At 35.6% G+C, this 12,573-nt stretch overlaps 1 long non-coding RNA gene across 2 annotated transcripts in view; it reads right to left on the bottom strand.

Annotated features, from left to right (window-relative positions):
• Window positions 1–8,045: 8,045 nt before the first annotated feature.
• Window positions 8,046–12,573, bottom strand: part of LOC134494837 (uncharacterized) — a 28,594-nt gene continuing 24,066 nt past the window's right edge. For both annotated transcript variants that reach the window (XR_010067705.1, XR_010067704.1), the window contains exons 2-3: window positions 8,622–8,690; window positions 8,046–8,234 (exon numbers count right to left, since the gene is read on the bottom strand). This is a non-coding gene — a long non-coding RNA (uncharacterized LOC134494837). The remainder of the gene's footprint in view (window positions 8,235–8,621; window positions 8,691–12,573) is intronic.

Genomic DNA, 12,573 nt, shown 5'->3' with positions numbered 1-12,573 from the left:
TTTTTTATTGGGACTTATGGATAATCAATTAGAAAAGACTAATGCAAGATTGTGTTTTGTATATGGTAAGTGCAGCAAGACTATTATATGCACAATGTCGGAGAAGTACTGAAATACCCACAACGGAGGAATGGATTGGGAAAATGGCAAAACTGACTTGTTTGATCAGGAATAAAGCAACAAGTACTTTTATAAAAGACTGGAAACCTATGAACTTTGTGCTAAAAATGGAAAAAAATGAAATGATAAGTTTTGGATTTCCTGATTAAGAGGGACTATGTGATGTAATCTTAAGGAAGGAGGGATAATAAATCTGTTTGTAATTGCTGTAAAGAAGATCAGAAGTTGCATCTCGAATTACTTTTTTTTTCTTTATACTGTTTCTTACACTTATTTAGTTATTTATTTTATTAAATCGATTTATATAGCCACCCATCTCTTAACAAGTGAATCTGGGCAGCATACAATGGTTAAAAACAGTTCAATAAATACATTAAAAATACATCTATCTTTTTTTTCTGAACTGCCCTTTATAAATGTTCTTATGTTTATCTTTTATTCATGTAAAAGTCTTCAATAAAAATTATATATATATATATATACAAAAATAAAAAAAGATACATCAGGGTCCTGGTCAAATAGAAGTAGTAATGGGTATGCATTGTGCTCTCTACCATGGTAGTTCTTTAAAATGGGATATGTTTATAATATAATATAAAATCACAGATAATCTTCTGTGATTCCCTGTAAAAAGGGCCACAAAGGAGCAGGTGGCTTAGGAATTCTACAGAGCCATCCCCACACATGTATAAATGCTGCTGAAAAGGAATATTTTTATACTGACCCCCCCACACACACCCCTTTGACTGCGAAGGGTAGTGCATCCAACCTGGCCAGGGTGAAGGCCCAATGAAATTTCAGAATTAGAATGATAAAAATAATTTTGTTAGATGTGCCATACTAAGAATATCAAACAGATATAAACCCAGGTTGTGCCCAAAAATACCTTTGTGGCTCTCAGCACAAGAAGCATTTTATAGAAGAGAAATGATAAGTAAACATAAATGGCTGACTTACTGCAACATATTAGAATTTTGTCAAGGAGGATACAAAATAAACTCAAGAGAAGATCTGGCCGCAGACAGATACACTTGTCAATGGTTTTCTTATGTACAATTATTAGAAAGATTTAAAGTAGGTAAAAGAACTTGTGGTTTTGAGCATTATAAGACTGAGTTTGAAATACAGCTGTGTACAAATGATGAACAAGTTACTGCTAAAATATATAAACTTTTATGGAAATTTGAAACAGAGACAGTAGTGAAAAAATGTATGATAAAATGAACTGAAATTTTTAGTTACAATATACAAATGGAACAGTGGGAGAATATGTGGTTGAAAGGACTTAAATTTACATTATGTTATAATCATAAAGATAACTTTTATAAAATGTAGTGTTGGTATATGTCACCAGAAAAATTGTCTAGCATGTATAAAGGTACCTCAAATTTATGTTGGAAATGTAAACAAGAGGGGACATTTTACCATGCTTGGTGGACATGCAAAAAAGCTAGAAAATTTTTGACTCAATCACATATATTAATTCGTAAAATTTTAAAGATTAATATACAATTGAAACCAGAGGCTTTTCTTTTGGGACTGAATGATAAATAGTTGGAAAAAAGTCATGGAACTTTATTTTTATACATGATAGCTGCAGCGAGACTATTGTATACACAAAGGTGGAAAGATCTGGCTTTACCCACAATGGAGGGAGGGATGGTGAAGATGATGGAACTTGCTGAGATGGCCATTGACAGCTTTGATCAGAGAAAATACATTAACTAAGTTTAATGCTGACTGGAAACCCCTTTTAGACTTTTTTCATGAAACAAACAAACAAAAAAATGATAGATGGTTTTGATGATTAGAAAAAAAAATAGATTGTAGAAAAAAATGTAAGTCATGCTGTAACCATATAGTACGAGGTTAATTTACATCTATACGTGTAACTGCTGTAAAAAAAAATTGGAAGCTACTTCATCGTATTTTCTTTTTTTCCCTGCACTTTTGTATTTGATTTTTTCTTCTCTTTTTATCTCTATTTTTTTATTCTAAATATTAGTTCTTGTTAGTTTTTATCTTTCTTTTTAAAAATTGTAATAAAGGTATCTATATATAAAGGAATTAGAATGAGGAGAGATAAGATGATGGCACATGCACATTTGAGAAAAATCCATGATCTGTGGTGGGGTTGGATACTAGGCTTAGATTGGTTTGAAAATATGTTGCTTAAGATGACTCCTGGCATTTTCAAACCCTAATGGACAGGGGCTTTCCAAAGAGAGACCTATGGATGGGAATTTGCTATAAGCTCTTGTTAGCCAGGTTGATTTAAAACAGTATCTGAGTACCAGTGGAGCCAAACCAACGGGGGTGGGGGGATCAATTTTAACCAGAAATTAAGGAGATAGAACTAGGCTCTGGAACCCACAGAAACCAAACTTGTCTCTAACCATAAGGCAGAATTCTTGATGCCTCTTGGAACTGCAAGTAGAGCTCTTATAAATTTGGACTGGATAGCTTCCAGGGTATTAAACTTTGTAAAAATGCAGATCTGAACACCATAACAAAAGCTGATAAATAACCTTAGCAAGAAAAACCTTGCAGGCTGCCTGAATAAAATGTGTCCTGTTTGAATGGAAGAATATTAAGACAGCTGCGGAGCTACTTTGGGCAACACTTGCCCAATAAGAGAAATATGTGCTCCAAGATAAGGAAGCCTGGAACTTCACCCCAAGATATTTCTAAGTACGCACCTGCTCTATTGGGGTCCCATTAATTTGCCATTCATGCATCCTACTGTTGTGTTATGCAAAGAATAGCACTTTAGTTTTTTTGATAAGTTACTACAAGTTGTTCTTTTAGGCAAAAGGAAGCCAGTACCCCAATACCCTTCTCATTCCCACCTGGGAGATGGACAAAATTACAAAATCATCTGCATATAGCAAAGCTGGAATTGCACAATCTCTTAACATTGGAGAGTGATGATTAGAAAATGAGAGAGCCTGAATTATTGGTTTAATGTACAGATTGAAAAGTAAAGGGGCTAGAATGTACCTTTGCCTTTATCACTTTTGGTAGAAACAGCTCCAAAAACATGCCCCTGGGGAAACATTTGACTCTCAATGAAGTGTTAGAATAAAGAGTCTGGATAATTGGAATTAAGCATGCCATATGACCTTCCCCATGGTCCTTCCATCTGGCAACATTTCTAACATGCAAATTACACCTAAACAGGGAACAAACATCTAATTATATTAAAATTAGGGATGTACAGAATATTTTAAATTTGAAATGTCCTAATTTTGAAATGGGTTGTTCCAACCTTAATGGAACTGTTTCAACTATTCCAGAAACATTTTGAGCTCAAAACAGGGATATTTCAAACATGGGAACTTCTGGAATGATTGGAACAGGACAGCTGGAACATTCCCAGAAGGTTCAAAGCAACTGATTTTGAACTCAAATAGCTCTTTTGAGTTCAGGACGGGATGTTTCAGACTTGGAATATGAAACATTTTGCACATCCACAGTTCCTGGTGATTGCTGTATTACTTTGCTTCTAGAACAAGGTGAACCTTGAACTAATCTGGGAAAGCATGTAATCTAAATAAGGCACACACAGTTTACAGGTGATTCAATAATAAAGATCTTTTTCTTCATAACAATAAAAATAGTTTGAAATAGGGTAGATGAATACTGATCTTCATTAACCTAATATTCCCAAATTATTGTATCAGAAATAAACTGACAGAATTTAGCTTATGGGTCAACAAAGAGCAGCCCAGTTTACAGTAAAAGTGAACCTTTTTCAATCCAGAATGAGCCCAAAAGGGCTCTTCCTACTAAAGCTAGATTTAGTAAGGGGGGAGGTGGAGTAAAAATTCCAGAAAAAAATCCCCTAATGTATCCCTATGGAAGAGGACCAAGAGTGGAAGTATCCTACCCTGTGTTTCCCAGTGCACACATATACACAAGCACATACTGATGCAGCACAAGAGGAGAGCAGAAACACATACACAGGCAATACGTATATTAGAAATCTGTATGTATTAAATACAAATGTATTTGTAAATATATTTAAATACATATAAATGCAATACATAAATAAATGCTTGTGAATTGCTTTGCAATACACCAGCTGCCCAAATTATTATAATTATTACTAGGGTTAAAGTGTTAGAAAGGCAGTGGAGAGACCCAGGTTCTAGTTCACCCTTAGCCACAACACTGGGCCAGTCACTTTCAGCCCAACCTAACTTATAGGTTGCTATAGCAAAAAAAGGAGAAGGGGGCTATGTACATTGCTTTCAGCTCTTGAACAGAAAGGCTGAATATAAAGCTGATATAGATAGACAGACAGACAGACAGACAGACAGACGTACACAAACAGCTGTCCTGATGAGATCCTCACAGCCACATGGGGACAAATACTCTTTCTCATATATACAAATCTACTCTAAGAACACAATATAAATGGAAACAAGCAAAACAAGACTTCAAAAAGCAGCCAAATTCAAACTTGTGTAATATCTCTGAGGAGGTACTAAAAAGTCAGATATCCTTGAATTAAGCCTCAGTCCTAGTAACTGCATCGCAGCAGTTTTCTTTCTTCTGGGGTACGTTCCAATATTTGAAAAGCACAGAACTGCAACCACTCACCATCCTTATTTTGTTATTATTTTTATTTGAAAAATTAAAAAGTCACTAAGGGAGCTTGTGTAAGAAGATCCTAGGGTTGGTGCTATAGGGAAAAATGGGATGCCTGCTTCGAGCTCCTCAATGAAAGGTGGGATAGAAATCAAATCAAATCAAAGAATGCTTGCCAACTGCTTCGCAATACTACACCTTACCATTTATTATTATTTCAATTATGAGACTTAATAAATAACCTAGGAGCAGAGATCCTGGGAGATCTCAGAAGAGACATTTGTGGATAAGATACTATTCTCAGACACTATTTTGTCTATCTCATCATAATTTATTCACTGGTATAATCTGTATCTTATCCCAGGCTAGTTAAGTTCCAATAATAATTCTAGGCTTAGCAGATAAACTTTCCCACTGTGTCCACAAAAAGCATATACAGATTTTTTTTTAAAAAGTACTACTTTCAAGTAAATTTACAAAAAGACATACCTTGCACCATTTCAATCAGCTGCTCAATTTCTAAACAATGGAATGGAAAGATAATGCAATACATATCAAAACAGTTTGGTTTCTTATTTTTCTTGCTTTCTTGTATAGTAGATGGCCATATATAATCGCACAATGAGGAATATATTACAATAACATATACAGTCTCATCAGTAATTTGTCTAAGTATTATCTGTACTGACTTGTGTTTCTCAGGCTCAGTGCTATAGATCCTTCCTAGCCTGTAACCAAATTTGGGGATTGAGCAGTACTCATTCCCTTCCAAATGTCAACTAAATAAAACAAGGCAAGCTACGTAGAGGGACTCTGATATGGGCACAATCATATCAAGTCAAACATTCATATCGAATATGACACTGTTTCTGTCCTCTCTGGGGGGCACCCATGATGTTGATTATGTGGACAGATCTACTAAAATGGAACATGCAATCTGAATACAGTACAAGACTTGATATTTGAGGTGTCTGATATGTGAAAACATATTTCCTAGCACAAGTTTTTTTCCCACAAACTGTAGACACAACTTCATAATATTGTGTCTTACTTCGAAACCCTTATCCTAACCTCCAGACACTTCCAAAATCATCTGTACCTACATGTCTATAGAAGTTGATCTGTAATTATTTTTCCTAACTCACTTCTCTAGAAAATGGCATTATTAAACTTGCAGTCTTATCATAAGTCAGGTTACTTAGAAATAAGTCTCACCATATTCAATAGTCCTTATGAGTGTGTATAATTCAAAATAAAATTTATGTTTACAGATGTGCCCTTTGCTTTTTATATTTTACAGTACTGTTTTTAACTCACTTCTTTGGATGATAACATCTATGGGATTTTAATTTTTAGTGATGAGAGCCCGTTTTGTCTTTAGAACTTGGATGGACAACCTGTGATCCTAGGACTAATCTCACAATCTCTTTTCTCCAGGAAGAATGATGTGATAATTTACTGGCAATTGCCTGGAAAAATAGTGGTAAAGCAAATGGTTGAAGGAAGAAAATATGTCAAAAAGAGGAGGAGTTTCACCATTTCTGGTTCAAAAGCCTTCTTTCTTATCACTAGCACAGGGCTCCTGACACAGTGCCACTGACAAAAATACAGTAACCTATAAGGGAAAAAGAATCCCACCCTTGTTATATACCCTATTCTGAGAATGCATCCAAATGCTATTTGCAAAATGTGTATGTTACACTAGTATCATCAAGCATTTTAAAATGTGATGAACACATTGTGGAAATAAATCTGAATCCAAAGCTTATCAAACAAAGGTTAGAATGATTAGGAAAGTATATTCTCTTCTGAAACTTCCCCATTCGTTTCTGAAAAAGCCACACCAGATATTAAGCAGTGAGAGGTATTCATTCATTGCAGATAATAATAAGAAAGTATTATTCAAAGGAATCTGCCTCAACAGGAATCCTTTTTGTTTCTTTCAGGAAAGCCTGCCAAACTCTATTCTGCCAGGGATGGAAAGAGATGTTTCATTGTTTTGTTGGCTATGTCCCCCCAAACTTAACAAGAGGTATTCCAGCAGGGAAATACCCGTATCAGACAAATACTTATTCTAGATAAATCAAATGTATGATCTAGGGCTTACAATAAAAATCTAGATTCACTGCTGGGTCAGACAAAATGGTTTTATCATATGGAGCCATTTGTACAAAGTAATGCATTAATATCAGTTATTTTCAAAATAAGATATATACTCCCACCAATGTCCTAAGAGAGTCATCCAAAGCCCTGCTCTGGATGCCCTCAGATATTAAGATGCAGTAAGCAGCTATCCATGAGTGAACCTTCTCAGTGACAGCCTACCACACAAGCAGTCTGCTTCCAAAGAGGTCAGTCTGATGCCTATTGTAATATTTTTTGGCAAAAGATTTTGGTAACTCTTTTTTCTTGTAGACCATTAAAATAGTTGTATGATTTTGCTGTCAAGTCCATGTTTTGAGCTTCTTTTCAGTAAGACATATGGACATTTAGTGATTAGTGCTGCATATTAAAACAGCATAATCTCTGATTTGAATGGCTTTTTCTGCTTTTAAAGTTGACATGTATATATAGTTCATTGAATTTTGTGTTTTATGTGGGTTATATAAGTCACTTGAGATCTTTCTTGTTATGCAATGGCTAATACATCTAATGAATAAAGAACTACATTAAGAGGATATTGGTAGTTATCAGCTTTGCACTTTCCTCATCATACCAAGCATCCTGACAAGCTCATGTGAATGAAAAATCAAGCTGTTATCATCCTATATGATTAAAAAGCAAACTTTATGCTACATGAAACTGTTCAATCTATTTCTTACCTTTACAATCCTAAAACCTCAGTTCTTTCAACAGATCATACTGTACAAGATGTCAGTATCTGTCTCTTCACACAATGGAGATTGTATCCAAGACATCAAAGTTAACTTTTTTCCTATTTTCTGAAAAATCAAAACATTGGTACTACAGCAGTTTAGACCTCTCTGACATGTCTACCATTGTTATTTCTTTTTATTAATAAAAATATACCAATACAATTAGAATATATTACAGGATTCTAAATATATATTATTTCCTGAATAGTCAAACCCTCTGCGGGTAATGATTTACACACACACAGACTTAGAAGGTAGTTCTGAATTTCTGCCATCTGAGAAGCAAATCAAAACACTTCACCTGGAACAGTTTGGACCTATCACACTCTGTATGCACTGAGTAGTGAGTACTGGCAATTCCCCAAATAATATAAATATAAATATAAATATAAATATAAATATAAATATAAATATATATATATGAAACCTGACCAAATTGGCAGGTTTATTCCTGCTGATAATAGTACCCTTTTTATCTCAGTCACATAGGAGAAAGCCATGGATATCCAGTCCCAGTCTCCAATTAGAAGGAAATATGTCCAGATGCATGCTCTTCTCCTGGCACTTTTAAAGTATGATACAGACCACAGTAATACAAAAGATGGAGATCCAGATTGTGATACCGTTCTTGGTAAAAGTATTAATCTAAAAAGACCAATAAGAGACGTGTTAGAAGAATTAGTATACTTAGAGAAGCGGAAGCAGCTTATAATAAATAACATAATGGGAAAGCCCCACTCTAAAAGATAAACCTAAAGAAAGATTTAGCATGCACTGAAACCTTGACAGTGGTTGCAAATAAATTGGAGAAGAAAGCAGAAAAGGCTGTAGGTGTGGAATGATATCACTGAATTTATTATATTATAAAGTATCCTTGAGGAAAGCATGTCAGGTTGGAAAGAATCTGCTAAAAAAGTCACAAGATTTTGTTATAGTTCCTATGTTTTCAACTTCACAAACTAAAATATGATTCATTCCTTCAATGTCTTCTATTATTCTAGACAGTGTTTTTCTAACTCATACTCTATCCACCTGAGCAATTCCATCACATTTTCCATCACCACTCTCCCTTTCAACTTCTCCTTTGCTGTTTCATCTTTCCTGTAGCAAAACAGCTGGATTATTTTCCTGTTTTAAAGACCAAAAACATTACAGAGAAAAACCGTATCAATGGTATATCATGGAAGCACAAACAGCGTATAACAGCACAAACAGCACTAAGATAATTGTTCTTCTAGCCCTCTTATGGGGTATATTCATTCATATTACTTAGGATCATGCAGAAATTCGACGTTTTGTTTTGCAGTACAGGTAGGAAAACCATTTGAAGCAGATACACATTAATTCCAGGAACTGTATTAATTTCCAACAAAAAGAATTCTGGCAACTATCTTACACAGTTAATAATTTCTCTTTGATGTACTCATCCTGAAGGACTATTTCTCTGTGATGATTCTCTGGAAAGCTAGTTATGATTAATGTAACATTATACAAACATTCCTAACAAAGCTCTTGTGGGTCTTCTTAAAGCTTTTGCAATAGATGAATCAATATGCTTCAACCAAATATCTGCATATAAAAAAAGGTAGATGAGCTAGGCAATAATCTATGTATTGTTTAGTTTAGACAGAACGCTAAATTAGGATATAGTGGTACTAGAACATAACAGGCAGCAGCAATACCTGTCTGTGCTCAGAAGCTCAGTAGGATTCAGCTTGGTTAGTACTGGGACGGGAGACCTCTGGGAATACCAGGGCTGTAAACTAAAAAGGGAATTTGAAACAAATCAAATCAAATCACAACACAATCTTTATTAGACCAGCATAACTTGAAACACATCCCAGAACACAATGTCAAACCACTTCAAAGAAAACTGCGCAGCCATATCTATGAAGTCACCTGGAATCTATCTTTACTTGGAGTTTATGTAGCATTACAAAAATGAATAAGGTGCAGCAGCAGAAATAAAACCCCCAAAAATCAAACCCTAACCCTATTTTAAAAACCAAAATAGAAAACAACGTAACTATCAGACATTTAAGACTCCCTTCCCATTGCCTTAAAATATGTATTGAAAATTTTGGATCCCGCTCCTCTAAATTTGTCCATATGTCACTACCACAAGTCTCTTACATCCCTAATTTTCCCCCTAAAAAATGTTGCTCATTGGTATTATACAGAGATTATATGATCACTGGCACAATTCACTCTTCATTGTTTTTGAGAAAGCTTCAGGAGCAGCCCAATGCAAAGTATATTCCAACTTAAATGTAACTATGCATAATTGAATCCTTGAATTGAGTTGTCACTGGAGAGGGAGGAAGAAGCAGCTGTTGAACCAATGAGTTCCTTTTTGCCTGAAAAATCAAGGCAAATCTGTGCTAAAAATTGGAGAAGGAGAACACAGCAAGACCACCAGAAGCCTCTTGGAAATTACAACTTCCTTGAGAGTTAGTGACTATTCCCTTGGAGACTTAAACTCCATAAGCAATTAATAAGTGAGAAATTAGTGAGTTTAGTTGGGGCATATCCTCTTCCTATATAAAAGACTCTTTTCAAGAGCAAATGTGTTACTGGAAAACCAACTGTACATTTCGTACTTTCTGACCAAGTATCATGCATCCTGTGCTTTGACTCTCATTCCCGGGCTTCCAACTTTACCTTCCAACTGATTCCCGGGCTTCCAACTTGACCTTATTTCTCCTTGCATCCCTCAGAACTTTACCTGGATTACTGATTGGATTGACTTACTCAACTGCTTTTTGATTATCCCTTTGCTTGATCCACAGACTGTAAATAGACACTGTGTTGGACAAGATTCAAACAGAGTGCACATTTCAAAAGAGATAATTCTGATAGGATCCATACTTGAAGAAGTTAGCCTTACATCTCCAATAAATCTAAGCAATATCATAAAGTGATCTCCCCATGACAAAGGAGTGATCTTAAACTATCTCCATCATCACAGATCAGCGCATCACCTTCATGAGCTGGGAAAGAAACTAAAAAAGAAAGGTGCCTAACAGCCATAATGGACACAACATTCTCAACTGCCCCTACAGCATGGGCTTTGGCTTGGACATTACTTCCTTGAACCAGTAATAAACTCAACCCCGGTATTAACCTGACAAGTTTAGGTACACTGACAGAAATTTTATCCCTTTCTGCAAATCCAGTATTAGCAATTTAAAACCTAGTACATCTATACAGAATAACCTGATAGATTACCAGACCCATCTCCCCATCTGATCAGTGTTTTGAAATTTGGTAGAGTCATTCCATCTGCTTTATCAAATGGAAAGTACTTCATCTGTAGTAAACATATGGCTGATTTGATTATCCGTGATCAAGTTCTGAATGACTACAGTCCTATTATTAACCAACAGTACTTTCAAGCTCAAAGGGAACCAATATAACTATAGATCTCTTGGAAGGAGGTCTGGAAAAAATAGTCGAATGAATAATTTCTTCCCATATAATGTCTAGAATGGCAGAACACACATCAATTTTTCTTGCCCTACTGAAAACACATCATTATCAGCAAAGTAACTGACACTAATAGTTATCATGACAGCAGCACACTCTAGACCACCCCAAATGAAAAGCTAACTAAAGCATACAAGATGTTAAAAAACAAAACCCAACTGCAGCATGAACTCTACCATTAATGAGTTGGATCCATGCCTTATCTGACTCCTTTAGGCAGTGTAGGTGTCTGTGGCATGTGTCTAGATAGATTTGAGAGGTGATTAACGTGGCAGAATGCTGGAAAGTGTTTAGCCCAAGAGATCAGAAAAATCACACACCAGGCATTTCTATAAAAATAAATTTACAGAAAGCACAAGAACATATTTTACAAGCTGTGCATTCACACACACGCTGAGAGGACGGGAGGAAGGCTGTATAGAAAAAAGGAAAACTGAAACTAAAACAAGTCCAGGCAAGGTTCCTCCCCCAGGCAATGCAGCTTTTAACACCCAAATTGAGAAAAATTAAATTTGACCTCTTCACCCTGCCGATACTTAAGGAAATACTCAATTACCATGGTGACATTAATTTCTGTAGCAGAAAACAATATACCAAACACTCCCCTTTTTACGCTACGGAATGAGATGCAGACCAATTTGCTTTGTTAACTCTTTGTGTCTTGGTAGAGCAAGAGGTTTGGTTAAAATATCAGCAATCATGTCTTTTGATTCACAATATTTTAACATTGTTTCCCCTTTAGCTATCATGTCTTTGATATACTGATATCTAATATTGATATGTTTTGTCCTATTCTTGCAGGCTTCAGATTTTGCCATTGCAATGCAAGCTTGATTATCCTCATAAACTGTTATAGGCTGTTTCACTTCCATGCCTATGTCTTTTAACAACTGTTTAAACCATACAAGCTCATTACAGGTTTGTGCTAGAGAATAAAACTCTGCTTCTGCAGTGGAAAGAGCAACAAGTGTTTGCTTTCTAGAATGCCAGCCCAAGCTTGACCCAGCAAATTGAATTAAAATCCCAGAAGTGGATTTCCTGTTACTGACATCTGCTCCCCAGTCAGAATCAGCAAAAGCCTGCAATTTCTCTGTTTCACAGGCATTTAGCTTCAGGCAATAATTATTTGTTCCTTGCAAATACCTGATTAGCCTCTTCAATGCTGCTTTTCCAGTAGATGTAGGCTTCTCTACCTGTCTACTTAAAATGGCCACAGAATTTGAGATATCTGGGTGAGAGTGATTTGCAACATACAGTAAACTTCCAATTGCAGATCTATATTTCTCTGCCTCAGTTAACTGAGTTTCTCCTATGCCTTTCTGAAAATCTGGTATCATGGGAGTAGAGACTGGTTTACAGTCTTGCATGTTAAAATCCTCTAGGAGCTTTTGAATTTTACTACGTTGGCTTAACAGAAAGCTACCATCCTTCTCCCTGTGTATTTCCAAGCCTAGGTAATTTGTTACTGTTCCAAGGCTTTTTAATGTGAAATGGCTTT

This window comes from Candoia aspera, chromosome 3, assembly GCF_035149785.1.
Source record: "Candoia aspera isolate rCanAsp1 chromosome 3, rCanAsp1.hap2, whole genome shotgun sequence".
NCBI lineage: Eukaryota > Metazoa > Chordata > Lepidosauria > Squamata > Boidae > Candoia > Candoia aspera.
The sequence above is the reverse complement of the archived record's forward strand: the minus strand, read 5'-3'. Positions and strand labels throughout refer to the sequence as shown.